Genomic DNA, 14433 nt, shown 5'->3' with positions numbered 1-14433 from the left:
ATTGATGATAGTTTAGGTTATGGACACCAGATCAGTGTGGGTGTGACCACCAGTTCCCAGTACCGGCAGGATGTGGTGACTTGTGGAAGTTCACAACAGAGCTCCGTCATCTGTATAGTGGCCGGGTACTGCACATGTGCCCTATTTGAATGAATGGTGGTAGATCTACAGTTCCCTGCTGTGGCAAGTGCTGTTCATTTTCAGAACTCATAACATCCGGCTGCAGTTTTTACCACGAACAGCTGATCACTGAGGGATACTGTGTGTCAAACTGCCACCAATCTGATATTGATAACCTAAATTTCTGATGACATTCCAAAAATGTATGGGTTATTCCAAGTAGACATATTTTGTACACCCTGGCACATTTAGCCAATTTTTGCCGAACCACCATGTTTATGAATAAGTAGGCATATGGGTTTCTGCCTAGCCTGCATTTTAGAATAATAATAATTTTACCTATATAGCACCAACATATTCTGCAGCTCTTTACAATTTAAGCCTGGACATGTGCAGACAATAAAGACAATACAAAATATCATAAAGTTCAACAATTACAGGAGGAGTGAGGGCCGTGCTCGCAAGCTTACCATCTATAAGGAAACAGGGGGGACACAATAGGTAGAAAGTGCTCATCGTGTACAGCCCTGCCATCATTATAATAGGGCATTTCAAATAAGATGCATGATCCAGTCATCAGCCAGTATCTGTCCATGTGTCGTTACCAAGTGCTATCGGTTGCATAGAGGATGTGGAGACAAATGAATAGGAGGGACCAGATGAGAAAATAGGGATTTTTGTGTACTCACCGTAAAATCCTTTTCTCCGAGCCACTCATTGGGGGACACAGAACCATGTGTGTTATGCTGCTGTCGCTAGGAGGCGGACACTAAGTTGAGACAAAACAAGTTAGCTCTTCCCCTGCAATATACACCCTCCTGCTGGCTTCCAGAGACCCAGTTCAGTGTAAAAGCAGTAGGAGATATTAACAACATAGTACATAATATTAGAGTACAACATATCAGAGTAAGTCAGGAACCAAAAAAGAAACAAGCCATAAGGCTAACAGGGTGGGAGATGTGTCCCCCAATGAGTGGCTCAGAGAAAAGGATTTTACGGTGAGTACACAAAAATCCCTATTTCTCCTTCGCCACATTGGGAGACACAGAACCATGGGACGTCCCAAAGCAGTCCCTGGGTGGGGAACAATACAACCAAATAACTCCGTGTACCAACTGACTATAAATGCGCAACGGCCACCTGTAGAATACGTCTGCCAAGGGCCGCATCCGCAGAAGATTGAGTGTGGACATTGTAGTGCTTCGTGAAAGTATGCAGGCTGGACCATGTTGCGGCCTTGCAAACATGCTCTGCCGACGCCTGGTGCCGAATGGCCCAGGAAGCACCCACTGACCGAGTTGAGTGTGCCCTAATCCCCGCCGGGATAGGTCTGCCCCTGACCCGATAAGATTCTTGAATAGCTGATCAGATCCATTTGGCTATCGTGGCTTTAGAAGCGGCAAAACCCTTTCTGTGACCTCCCGGGAGCACAAAGAGGGAGTCCGATTTGCGGAAGGGGGCAGTCCTAGAAATGTACCTCCTGAGGGCCCTCACCACGTCCAAGGTGTGAAGGGCCTTTTCAACCCTATGTCTTGGCTGCGGGCAGAAAGAGGGAAGAACGATATCTTCATTAAGGTGGAAGGATGAAACCACCTTGGGAAGAAAGGACGGAGGTGGACGTAGGACTACCTTGTCCTGGTGGAAGGGAAGGAAGGGCACCCGGCAGGACAGTGCGGCCAACTTTGAGACTCGCGTGATAGAGGTTATTGCCACAAGGAAAGCGACCTTCCAGGAGAGAACAATCAGCGAGACATCCTGCAGAGGTTCAAAAGGGTACTCCTGAAGGACACCCAGGACCAAACTGAGATCCCAAGTCTCTAACGGCATCCTATAGGGGGGTACGACGTGGGAAACCCCCTGAACAAAAGTCCTGACTTGCAAGTCAGTAGCAATCTTGCGTTGGAACAACACGGATAATGCCGAGATCTGACCCTTGAGAGAACTGAGCGTCAGACCGGAATCCAAGCCGGACTGGAGAAATTCCAGAATGGAGGGAATTGAAAAACAAGAGGAGGGCGTCCACGGAGCCTGCACCATGAGAAGAAGGTTTTCCAGGTGCGGTGATAGATGCCAGCGGAAGACGTCTTGCGAGCGTTTATCATGGTGGCAATGACTTGCAGAGAGAAACCAGCTTGAGTTAGGATCCAGGTTTCAACAGCCAAGCCGTTAAACGTAGGGCCCGAGCTCTGGTGGTAGATCGGCCCTTGGCGAAGCAGATATGGGCGGTCTGGTAACCGCCAGGGAACGTCGGATACGAGTTGAGCGAGATCTGTGTACCACGCGCGACGAAGCCAATCCGGGGCGACTAGGATCAAAGGAACCCCCTCCATCTTGATTTTCCGGATTATCTTCAGTAGTAAAGGAAGCGGAGGAAACAAGTATGGGAAGTGGAACCGGTGCCATGGGGATATCAGCGCGTTTACTCCAATGGCCTGGGGATCCCGAGAACATGCTATGAAGTTGGAAACTTTTGCGTTCAGTCTGGACGCCATCAGATCCACGTCCCGAGTCCCCGAGCGAAGGCAAATCTGCTGGAAGACCTCCGGATGGAGTTCCCACTCTCCGGAGGCGAGACCCTGACGGCTGAGAAAGTCCGCCGCCCAGTTCTCGACGCCTGGAATGTGCACTGCAGAAATGATGGTTAGGTTTGTTCTCGGCCCAACGGAGAACGTGGGAGACCTCCCGCATCGCCGCCCTACTGCGGGTCCCCCCCTGATGGTTTATGTACGCCACAGCTGTGACGTTGTCTGATTGAATCTGAATTGGGTGACCCGCGAGGAGGAAGTGGAAACATCTCAGGGCAAATCTGATCGCTCGAAACTCCAAGATGTTTATCGGAAGTCTCGAATCCCGAATGGTCCAACGCCCCTGGGCAGTGTGGTGGCAAAATACCACTCTCCAACCGAGGAGGCTGGTGTCGGTAGTCACCACCAGCCAGTGGGTAGGGAGAAAGGACCTCCCCTGGCTGAGGGATTATTCCAAAGTCCACCATTTGAGCACTTGCCTGATCCACTGGGGTAGAGGACATGGCCGATCGAGGGATAAGGGAATCCTGTCCCAGTTGTCCAGCAGAGCCTGTTGTAAGGGGCGGAGATGTAGTTGAGCGAAGGGAGCCGCTTCCATTGTGGCCACCATTTTTCCCAGGATCCTCATGGCAAAGCGAATGGAATGAGGAAAGGGACGACAAAGCGTCCGGGTTCCCTGCTGAAGCGCTTGGGCCTTGGACCGAGGAAGCAGAACCAGCCCCTGGGACGTGTCCAGGATCATGCCTAGGAAGGCGATCTGTCGAGCTGGAACGGGGGAGGACTTGTCCAAGTTGATCAGCCAGCCCAGGCATGAAAGGGTATCCAAGGTAATGCGGACACTTGACTCGCAGGCGTGATAGGACGGACCTTTCATCAGGAGGTCGTCTAAGTATGGCAAAACGACCACTCCTCGGGAGTGAAGAATGGCCATGACCGCCGCGATGACCTTTGTGAATACCCTGGGCGCGGTGGTAAGGCCGTGAATTGAAAATGGTCCTCCTGGATGGCAAAACGCAGGAACCTTTGATGTGGCGGGAAGTCTGGGATATGGAAATAAGCATCTTCGATGTCTATTGATGCTAGAAACTCTCCTCTCTCCAATGGAGAGATGACTGACCGGAGGGATTCCATCCTGAAGTGCCGGACCTTTACATACTTGTTTAGGAGCTTTAGATCCAAAATAGGGCGCACCTTCCCGCCCTTTTTTGGAACGACGAAGAGGTTTGAGTAAAAACCTCTGAATCTCTCGTGTTCTGGAACCGGAACAATGACTCCGTTTCGGGGAGATTCGATGGCGAGGTGAAGTGCGCGAGACTGAGCTCCTGAACTTGGGAGACGAGAGGGAAAAAACAGTGCCGGAGGGGAGGCGGAGAATTCTATTTTGTAACCAGAAGACACCAGGTCTCTGACCCATTCGTCGTGGATGACGGAAAGCCAGACATGTTGAAAGAGAAGCAGGCGTCCGCCTACTCTGGTGATGTCGACCGGAAAACTCCCCAAGTCATTGTGAAGGAAATCTGGAGGGCCTGGATCCCCTGGTTCTGGGTTGCCTAGGCTTACCTCTCCAGGACTGATTCGGCCTGTATGAGGGCTGAGGATCTCTGTCTGTACGTGGAGATCGTTCTGATCTGGACGAGGCCATGGAGGAGGACCAGAATGGGCTACTGCGAAAGGGCCAAAAGCGAAAATGTTGCTGACGCTGAAAAGCAGATTTAGGCCTGTGCTGCGGGAGGAATTTGCTTATCCCTCCTGTGCAGTCTCCTTACCCAGGTTCTGTGTCCCGCAATCAGATGAGATGGCCCGCGCTGGGTAGGGGAGAAGACCGGCATCCAGGGCTGCTGACACGTGTAGAAAAGGCAGCCGGAGCAGCGGTGCTGTGCAGGGAAGATGGCTGCCGAGATTTGGGAGACACTCTCGCATAGAGCAAGAAGCGCCAGGTCTGTGGGCGGAGCCACCGGAATGATGCGAGAGGAGGGTGGGGCCTATCGGGATGCAATCCAGCCTACACAAAGGCCAAAGCCGGGCACTAAATTTCTGGCTGCGGCCGGCGCGCACCCGCGGACCACTGGAAAAGAGCCACGAAGCCCTGCGGGAACCCCGCCGCTATGAAGCCCTCCTATGCCTGCCGAAAACGACCCCTCCCGGGTGGCACCCCGATATGAAGGGGATGGCAGATGCCACAGTCAGAGCTGTGCCCAGGGTAGATGGGACGGTGCAGGGTTGGGGGAGCCTCCATCCACCATCCCTTTGAAAGGGGGGTGGAAAGGAACCGTCCGCCACCTTCCATCATCCGCTTTTTTCAGTGGTGATGCAGTGGGGGCTGCACGGACGCCACAATGTACAGTGCCTCTGAACATCCAAGGGTAAGACCTGGTGGGCAGGGCGAAGTGTACGGCAATAGGCCTGGCCGCAGAAGAGGATACGTGGAGGTGACACTCCATGTGCTCGTCTGTTATGGGATGGGGGGAGATCGGTGCCCTCGAAGGGGCCCGTCGCCCCTAGAATCAGCTCAGGCAGTGGCATCCCACATCGCAGGAGAGGATACGGAGAGGCGACACTCTCCGTACTCGCCTGTTGCTGGTTCGGGGAGATCGGAGCCTTGAAAGGTTCCGTCGCCCCTTCGTCCGGGTAGAAAGGTTAAATAGTAGAAAATCCAAAAGATAAGAAGAAAGTTCTGGTCTGAATAGCAGACCCAGTGTGCCTCCTACGGACACTAAGCTTGAACTGGGTCTCTGGAAGCCAGCACGAGGGTGTATACTGCAGGGGAGGAGCTAACTTTTTTGTCTCAACTTAGCGTCAGCCTCCTAGCGACAGCAGCATAACACCCATGGTTCTGTGTCCCCCAATGTGGCGAAGGAGAAATTATAGAAAGAGGGAATAAACCTATGCGTCTCCAACATTTCCAGTACATTATACCGCCCACCCCCCAAATGTCTCAACAGCATAACACTAGAGTCCTATAGTCCGTCCAAAGCCCACCCCTAAAAGTGTTGAAGCTTTTCTAATTTCATTCGTGGGACACCTTTCCTCTATACTACGTCTCTAAACAAGTTTTGGATTCTAGTAAACTAGTATTAAGGAATCCAAACAAGTGGATCATGAAGCATATATAGAATACGCAGCATCAAGAACATTTTGATTTAAAGTAATCCTACTCAAGAGAGAGTCAACTTGCCCACTCCCCAATTTTTACACGCTTCAACATTAACAATTTTACGTTGAAAAATTTATAATCTTCCACCATCTTAGTGATATGAACTCCCATATAGCTAAACTCACTTAATACAGGAGTTACCTTGCTAGTCACTATCCAAGACACAAAAATTGTTACCTAATGGTATTGAAATGCATTTCATCCAGTTTATAGTAAGGCACAACTTCCCCCCAAGAAGAGCTGGATCTCCACCATTAGTACAGGCAATACCCATCCAAGCCACCTACAAACATCAAGGTATCATCTGCTTACAGGGCAATCGTTTTCTCCCTTTCATCAAAGCTGAAGTTCTTCAAACCAGGATGACTCCTAACAAGACATACTAACGGTTCAATTGGCAGAACAAACAGGGGTGACAAAGGACAACCTTGCTATGTCCTCCAAGCCAATGAGAATATTTCAGATAAATTACCATGCATTCTAATCTTTGCCGCCTTCACCTAATATAAAATCCTAATGCAGAGAAAGAAACTAGGGTCAAAACCCATTCCCCTGAGGGTGATCCAAAGATAACCCCACTCAACACCATCAAATGCTTTATGGCTGCTGTGAACATGCGTTTGTGTGCTGCTGCATGTATACCAGCTTAATCCAAGCTCAGTTTTTGTGTTTTTCTTTGTATTTTTGCATTTTATGCAAGCCGGGGTGAGGCCTCCGTTTTCTGAGCTGGAAATTACACTTAAAGGCTTCCCAACTGGTGTCCACTGGTTGGGACCCGGTCCGTTTGACTGCCCTTATTCACACACTTAGTTCAACTTTGATACATGGTAAAGTTTTAATATTAGAAAGAAGAGGACCGATCAGGGCACCTTGACAATGGTGGGATGTCTTTTATGCTAATTTTTGATCAAAAACAGTATTACTAAGAACCCTGAGTTATTTAAATGCACTTGCTTTTAATTTATCTAGTTAAAGCAGGTTATTTTGCTCATTTTGTTTCTTGTAGGTTTTGTTGCTTTATATCTGAAGGAAATAAAGACGTTTAAAGATGTTGTCCACTACCCCAACTGAGTTACTAGTGATGCCATAAATTCTTAAAGATAATGCCTCTAAACATCTCCATTTACTTGTTCTGCCAGGTTTCATGTTGTTTTAGGCCTTTGAGCTTCAATTCACAGGCCCTGGAACTAGCTCTGTTGCCATAGAGATCACTTCCTCTTCAGACCTCTGTGTGCTGACTTCTTACTACATTTCCCATCTTTCATGTGCTGGGCTGCAAGCCAGCAGTGAGCACAGACCTGTATCTCTGCCTAAACCTCTCCCACAGCTTCATACACAGGGCCCAGTATGAGCTCTTGTGCAGGACACTGCAGGGAATAGAAGCAATGCACAAAGCACCATAACATTATCCCTGACAAAGATTATTCCCCACTCTGTCTCACCGACATGGAGGATGGGATGGATGGAAAGAAATCTGAATGTCAAGAATCTCTGCACTATTAGTATAAGAAATACAACTGCTTGAGAGACTGTCAAGGTGAAAATATATATATCTTATATACCTTTGTACTTTTATATATCATATACTGTGAAACAATAAGTTTTCCCCTGCTAAAGCAAATGTAATTGTATTTAAAGATGGCCACCAGTGTTCAGTTTCGTTTCAGGTTAGTGACCGAAGGGTTAAGCCATTTCCTTAGAAACGAAACTTAAGGAATGTGAAGAAAAGGAGGAATCCACCAGAAGACGTCAGAACAAATCAGAAAGACTGGATGCTAGCTTAAACCCCGCCTAATGCACGCCTTCCCCTAACACTCAATATAGTATTGTGTATTTTAGAATAAAGCCAGTTGCTGTGACCGTTACACACATGTGTGTGGATTCACGAGCATGCACTGAGATTGAACCAGCTACCTGTCTGACTCATTCTTACCCGGTACCACATGCTTATAGTTTAATTTGGAATGACTGGTGAATGAGGATTTATATTGTCGTTTACGACCCCGACAATTTGGCAGCCCAACGGGGGGCGTGGCCAGCGATCCGAGACCCCCTGGACCCATGCCTGGATGTCTGTGGATGATACCCGTAGTGGCTGACCTCGAGGACTGATCACCCTCCGTACACGGTAAGTGGCGATCATGTACATTGTATATGTCACACTTGCTAGTGTCTCAGCCGTTATTGGTTTGTCTGTGGTCTCTTTGGGTCCGGGAGGTGACCGATCGAGTGGTGAGATTGAATGCGATCCTGTGCCACGCTCTGAACCAGCAACTGAGGGACGTCACATCCTGTGCGTCCTCTGTACACCATACCTCCTCCACCGGTCATTGTACTCCGTTCAACCACCCTACCCGTGACTATTGTCTAGTAGTGAAGTGGAGTGAAAGATTGAGCTAGTTGTAGATTGTGGGGCGGCTTAGAGAAGGGATAGGAGACGCAGCCTCTGTGATATTGTACCAGCTAGGTAATTAAGACGTCCCGAGCAGGGACCACCTGTATTTCTGTGGAGGGCTCTCACTAGGAGACCGCCTCCCGACTGTTTAGAATATCGTGGCAGGATAGTCTGTTAATCACTGGTGTTCAGGTTAGGGACAGAAAATGTTGAGCATGAGGCTCTTCTTTTTCCAATACGTTGAGCGAGATTCCGTATTGTAGAATACCAGTGTTGAAATCGCTGCCAGCGATCCTGAGCTATAGCAGGGCGTAGTATTCTGTGAGTCATGCTGCGTATCTTAAAGAAAAAGAAGTCTGTGCCCCACAAGTTAGATGAGGATTCTGTGGAAGTCAAGGCAATAGTGGAGTCACGGGAGGGCAAGAGACAGTCAAGAAGCTTATCTGCGAGTTGCGCGAGGCTTAAAGAACAAAGGATGAAAATAGGTTGATGGAGAGGAAGGATCAGATAATGTAGAGCCCGTGTTTGGTTATAAAATGCCTGTGAACTGTGATCTTACAGATTGTAAAATGGCCGCCGTGCCACTGATGATGAAAATGCAGTCTCAGCCAGCGCCCTGTAATGGCGGCGGAAAGAGATCTCCAGAAGTGTAGGTGTGTCCTGTTTGTGTTGTGCAGAATCCAACCTGGGTGGAGACCTGCCGCGTGTGTGTGTGTACGGACCGTCCTTGGGGCTCCGCCCAGACCACGGAGGATTATAGGAAAGTTTTGTAGAAATTAGGTCTGAAAACTGCTGTAATTTGTGACTTTGTAGAGGATACGGAGCTTTGTATCAGTGCTGTGTAGTGTAGGGGAGGGGCGAGGCAGACCGCTGCGAGATTTCTTTGTCAGTTCTTCTTCTTTCTCCTTATCTGCGCTACGTGCCGGAGAAAGAGGGGGGGGGGCAGGGAGCTGGGCCTCGCTTCTCCCTTTTTGTGCTGAGGAATGCAGTGATTTTTGTCCTTATCTCCGTGTTTCTGGTAGGGAGGGGCAGCAGCAGGTCGCTGCGCTCTTGAGTCTCTCTGTGTTTTCTTAGTGTTGTACGCACTGGTAGATCTGTGAAATATTGTAAATTGAAAGTGAAATCTGGCTGTGCCCCTCAATCCTAAGGCACCAATATATATGTTGGGTTGTCAGAACTTGGTGCGCCTCCATCCTGTGATCCGGCTGCGTGGATCTGTGATGTATGCGGAGTTACTAATTCTTAGTGTAGAGAGGTCTGTTCAAGAAGACCCGGAGTTGTAGCCCCCACCTTTCCCTTGCTAAACGCTGACAGCAATTCCCCGCTCCAAATACAGCCCCCCTTTCACAGCTGCGAGGACAGCAGCGTTTCTTATCAGCTCCAGCCCTCCCCACCTTACACAAATCCAGTCTCATACTAAAATATCCCTTTTAACCCTGTCTGGGAACCTCTCTCCCCAGCCCCGCCATGCAAATTCTCAGATCAAGAGCTTGTTTTAATTAGAGTAGATGACAGACCCAATAAATATACTCTTATAAAACCTATCTCTGTGGGACCTTTCCCTGAAGTTACTGCTCAGTTCGTAATCTTTTCTATATGTTCAGTAAATTTACTGGGGGCAGATTTATTATTACAGTTCTGCTCCAGGATATAATTCCAAGATGATGGTCAGATGGTCCTTGCGTTATATAACTCCTATGCAGATGAATATAAAGAGATGTGTATCCTACTTGCCCTTCCTACGGTTATGATGGTCCTGATAGACCCAGATTCTCCCCCAATAATGCCTGTAGAACCAGTAAAAGTGTTTCTCAAACCTGGTGCCCCTTTTTCTAAAGTCCATCAATACCCTTTGAAATATGATCAGGAGCAGTGTCTCAAGGGGCAAATACAAATGTTATTCGATAATGGTGCCCTGATACCCTGTGTTTCCCCATGTAACACCCTTGTTTCCCGTTAAGAAAAAGACCCCACCCGGCCAACCCCCTGTGTACCGGCTGGTACAAGATCTACAGGCATTTAATGCAGTTACTGTTCCAGAAACTCCGGTGGTGCCTAAGCCACATATTCTTTTGTCCCAGATATTTCAGGATGCTGCTTGGTTCATGGTTATCGATCTTGCCAATGTCTTCTTCAGTATTCCATTACACCCAGATTGCCAGTTCTGTTTGCATTCATTTATCAGGGATGACAACTGACGTGGACAGTTATGCCAAAGGGGGGCCCAGTCATAGCCCAAGAGTGTCAGGCCTACCTTGCCACTTATGGCCCCTTGCATCCAGGAGATGCTATGACTACCCAGGGAGGGAATTTGCCCTGTGATATAGTGCTACACACTGCGGGCCCTATATATGATTACAAGACACCCGAGCACTGCCGTACAGTATTGCAGACTGCCTTGCAGACAGAGCTCACCTATGCAGGACATGCTACAGGTGTGCTGACTCAGCTTCATGGAGACAAATAGAGACCTGTTGTTTATTACAGCGGCCGCCAGGATAAGGTGGCAAGAGGAAGTTCCTCATGTGTTTGGGCTGTGTTGTCTGTCCAGCTGTTGCTACACAAATCTTCAGAGACTGTTTTGAATTACCCACTGATGGTCCACACCCCACACGATGTACATAGTATCCTTAACCAAGTACAACCTCGCCATATGTCCATGGCTGGACAGCTGCGACTTCAGTGTGTTATTCTCATGCCTACTAATGTGATTTTGAAAAGGTGCGCTGTCCTGAACCCCGCTACTCTTCTCCTAGTTCCTATGGATCCAAAGGGGGGAGGAGTAGGTGACATGAAAAAGGACACTCTTTTTCTTTCTAGAATGGATCCAGAGGAACAAGATTAGGTTTCCAAACCATATGATTGTCTAGAATTGATGTCTCAGGAAACGGCTGGTCTCTAGTGTGCCCATTCTAATGCTGATTTTGAGCTTTTTGTAGATGGATCCCGTCACCAAGATGACCAAGGACGCTTCTGTACCAGATATGCTGTGGTCTCAGAACATGAGGTAATCAAGGCAGAGTCAATGCCAGCTCATATGTCTGCACAAGAAGCAGAAGCTCAAGGCGCTCATAGAAGCGTGCAAACTAGCAGAAGGTAAGACTGTAAATATCTACACTGATTCCAGGTATGCTTTTGGCATTGCACACGGTTATGGGCCTATCTGGAGAGCCAGGGCTTTTCTGACAGCAAATGGCCACCCCTTTAAACATGCTGAGGCAGTCCAGCAACTTATGAATGCACTACAGTTTCCCACCCAATCAGGCATCATAAAGGTAAAGGCACATACCAAAGGCACTGATGGACGGACAAAAGGGTAACGCACTGGCAGACCAGGCTGCCAAGAAAGCAGCAAGCACTCCTGTGGCCTCTAGAGTACATCACCTAGACACCCCACCATCTCCACTTGTGTTGAAAGACATCTTAGCCCGGTTACAAGAACAGGCAAGTAAGGAGGAGAAAAATAGGTGGCAAAAGATAGGGGCTTGCTCTGATACCGTCACTGGACTATGGGGGAGGGGTGAAAAAGTCTGCCTACCACAGGTACTGTACCCAATGATGGCACAGGTTCTGCACGGGAATGTGCACCACTCGAAGACGGCCATGTGTGACACCCTATAGAAACAATGGATTGCCCCCGAGTTTTCTACCTGCGCAGAAAGGCAGGTACAGAGCTGCATGATATGTGCCACACATAATCAGGGTAGGACAGTGAAAACTCCATCCAAACACATTCCCCGGCCCTTTAACCAATTCCAGGGACTGCAGATTGATTAAATTCAGTTACTCAGGGTAGGGACGTATGAGTATGTGTTGGTCTGCATTGATTTATTTTCAGGTTGGCCAGAAGCCTACCCAGTTGCCAAAGCTACGGCTAAGACAACGGCGAAGAAACTGATGGCTGAGATCATATGCAGGTATGGAGTTCCTGAAGTCATCAAAAGCGATCGGGGCTCCCATTTTACTGGAGAGATCATGTCAGAGGTAATGGCAGCACTGGGGGTAAGTCAAGCATTGCATACTCCATACCATCCGCAGAGCAGTAGAAAAGTGGAGAGACTAAATGGAACTCTTAAGCTTAAAATCCAGAAGGCAATGACAGAGACTGGTAAACCATGGACAGAATGCCTTCCTCTGGCTTTGTTTTCAGTAGGATATACCCCAAACAGGAAGACAGGACTGTCACCGTATGAGATTCTGTTTGGCAGGAGCCCCAATCTTGAATGTTTCTTTCCACAACAGTTGTAGCCCAAGTACCAGGACTTGACTAGCTATGTGCAGGCCTTACATGGACACCTTGCCAAAGTGCATTTAACTGTCTTCAGTTCTCTTCCAGACCCAGACAAGGTTCCTGGACACCATCCCTTTGTGCCAGGAGACCTGGTGTATGTGAAAAAGTTTGTGTGCAGAGATTGTCTCCAGCCGAGATTTGAAGGACTTCACACGGTGATCCTGGTCACCCCCACCGCAGTAAAACTTGAAGGAAAGAGCACCTGGATCCACGCCTCACATTGTAAAAGAGACCGAACCAGTGTTTAGTCACAGTAGTGACTGAAGGGAAATGTTGCTGTTGTTTTTGATCCTGGAAATGGGGGCCATCCTCGCCCCTACCTTCTCGGCCCCTAATGTAAATGAAAATACTAAGGTCCCACTATTCTCTGTGTAAACCTGACAGCCCCGGTGAATATCTGGCGATTTGATTTCTGTGATGTAGTCAAGTGCCCCGAGACCGGACGGGTGGTAGAGGGAATCATCCAGTTTTATATATGTGTTACCAGAAATGGCAACAATAATTGTTATTATTGGACAGATGCTGCCTGGAATACGGGAGATGATTGGGGATATAAACCTAGTGAAGCCATGTTCCCTAAGGATGGGACGGGTAGGAGACTTCGTGGGAGAATGCATCTAACAGCCTTTCTGCAACCACTTAGGGGCTGTAAATGGGGTAAAAGTTGTCACCCCCTCCTCCTAAATCTTGAAAGTCCCCAATCTGCTGACCTGCAGACGTTTGTACTGGGAAGGCATTATAATTATGTATTTAGTAGTGGATACAATGGGAATTTAGGCCATATACAGCTCCAGGATATTAGCTTCAGACCAACCAAGGCCCCTGTTACCAGTACACCTAAAACAGGCCCAGGTGAGCGTTTGCAAAATATAGTTAATGAAGTGATCCCCATTCCAGGTCTCAGTTGGCAAGAGGTTTTCTCCATAGAAACACAAACAGCCCCAAGGAAAAATCTATGGTTAGAATGGGTGAGATACAATGTAAGAGTCCAGAATATCTCTGTAGGATGTATTGCTTGTGCTGCTGCGAATACGCATCTATACACGCATGCATTGCTTTTCCCTGATGACAACACCACTGCCTGTGTCATGAATTTGTTGAAAGGTTTGAGTCCACTGATTGCCCAGATTATGTCCCACTAATTCATAAGGAACCTAAACTAAAGGTTCCAGGAGGAGTAACCGTATTAGCTGACAATTACACCTGCTACAATTCCCACGACACCACAGGTACACTAGTAGGGATTTTTGAGACAGGTTTCTGCAAGGAGAACAGTTCTTTAGATACTGATTTGCTAATTAAACATACACAATATATGTACACCAAAGATACCTGATGAACCTACCAGAAAGAGGAGAAGTTTTGATCAGCTCCACATGAGTTATGAAGAAGATCCACAGGTATATATTGATGCCATTGGGGTGCCAAGGGGGGTGCCTGACCAGTTTAAAGCCCAGAACCAGATCTATGCCGGCATTGCTTCTATAATCCCACAGGTGCAGATTAATAAAAATGTTGAATGGATCAAATATATATATATTACAGTGAACAAAGATTTGTCAATTATAGCTGTGATGCCTTCCAGGATATAGTTGAGGGCTTGGGCCCAAACACTTGTATGACCCGTGCTGCAACCCGACCTAAGAGAATTACACTGAATCCTGTCCAGACAAGATCACATGCAGTGATATAAGAAGCTGACACAGGATTGTGGTTGGTGGATAGTGGAGACATTAACTTTTGGGAGTAGGCTGACAGTAATCCTTTTGGGAAGGAGCTGTAGACCAGCATGTCATGTCGCCCCCACCACCAGAGAACCAACCACATCAGGTAGGGTAAGACAGATACAGGAGTATTATCCCTGGAGGCCCTCTGACTAGCTAGCTACACAAAAGCAATTGGCTGACCCTGAGAACCAACCTTTCTCATTTTACAAACAAATAATGAT

General features: G+C 48.1%; 1 protein-coding gene across 1 annotated transcript in view; it reads right to left on the bottom strand.

Annotated features, from left to right (window-relative positions):
• GCN1 (GCN1 activator of EIF2AK4) overlaps nucleotides 1–14433 on the bottom strand; it is a 115676-nt gene that overhangs the window by 38304 nt on the left and 62939 nt on the right. The gene's annotated exons all lie outside the window — the stretch shown is intronic.

The sequence above is a fragment of the Ranitomeya variabilis genome, chromosome 1, assembly GCF_051348905.1.
Source record: "Ranitomeya variabilis isolate aRanVar5 chromosome 1, aRanVar5.hap1, whole genome shotgun sequence".
In the NCBI taxonomy this organism is placed as follows: domain Eukaryota; kingdom Metazoa; phylum Chordata; class Amphibia; order Anura; family Dendrobatidae; genus Ranitomeya; species Ranitomeya variabilis.
Note: the sequence above shows the minus strand (reverse complement) of the source record. Positions and strands in the feature narration are given on the sequence as shown.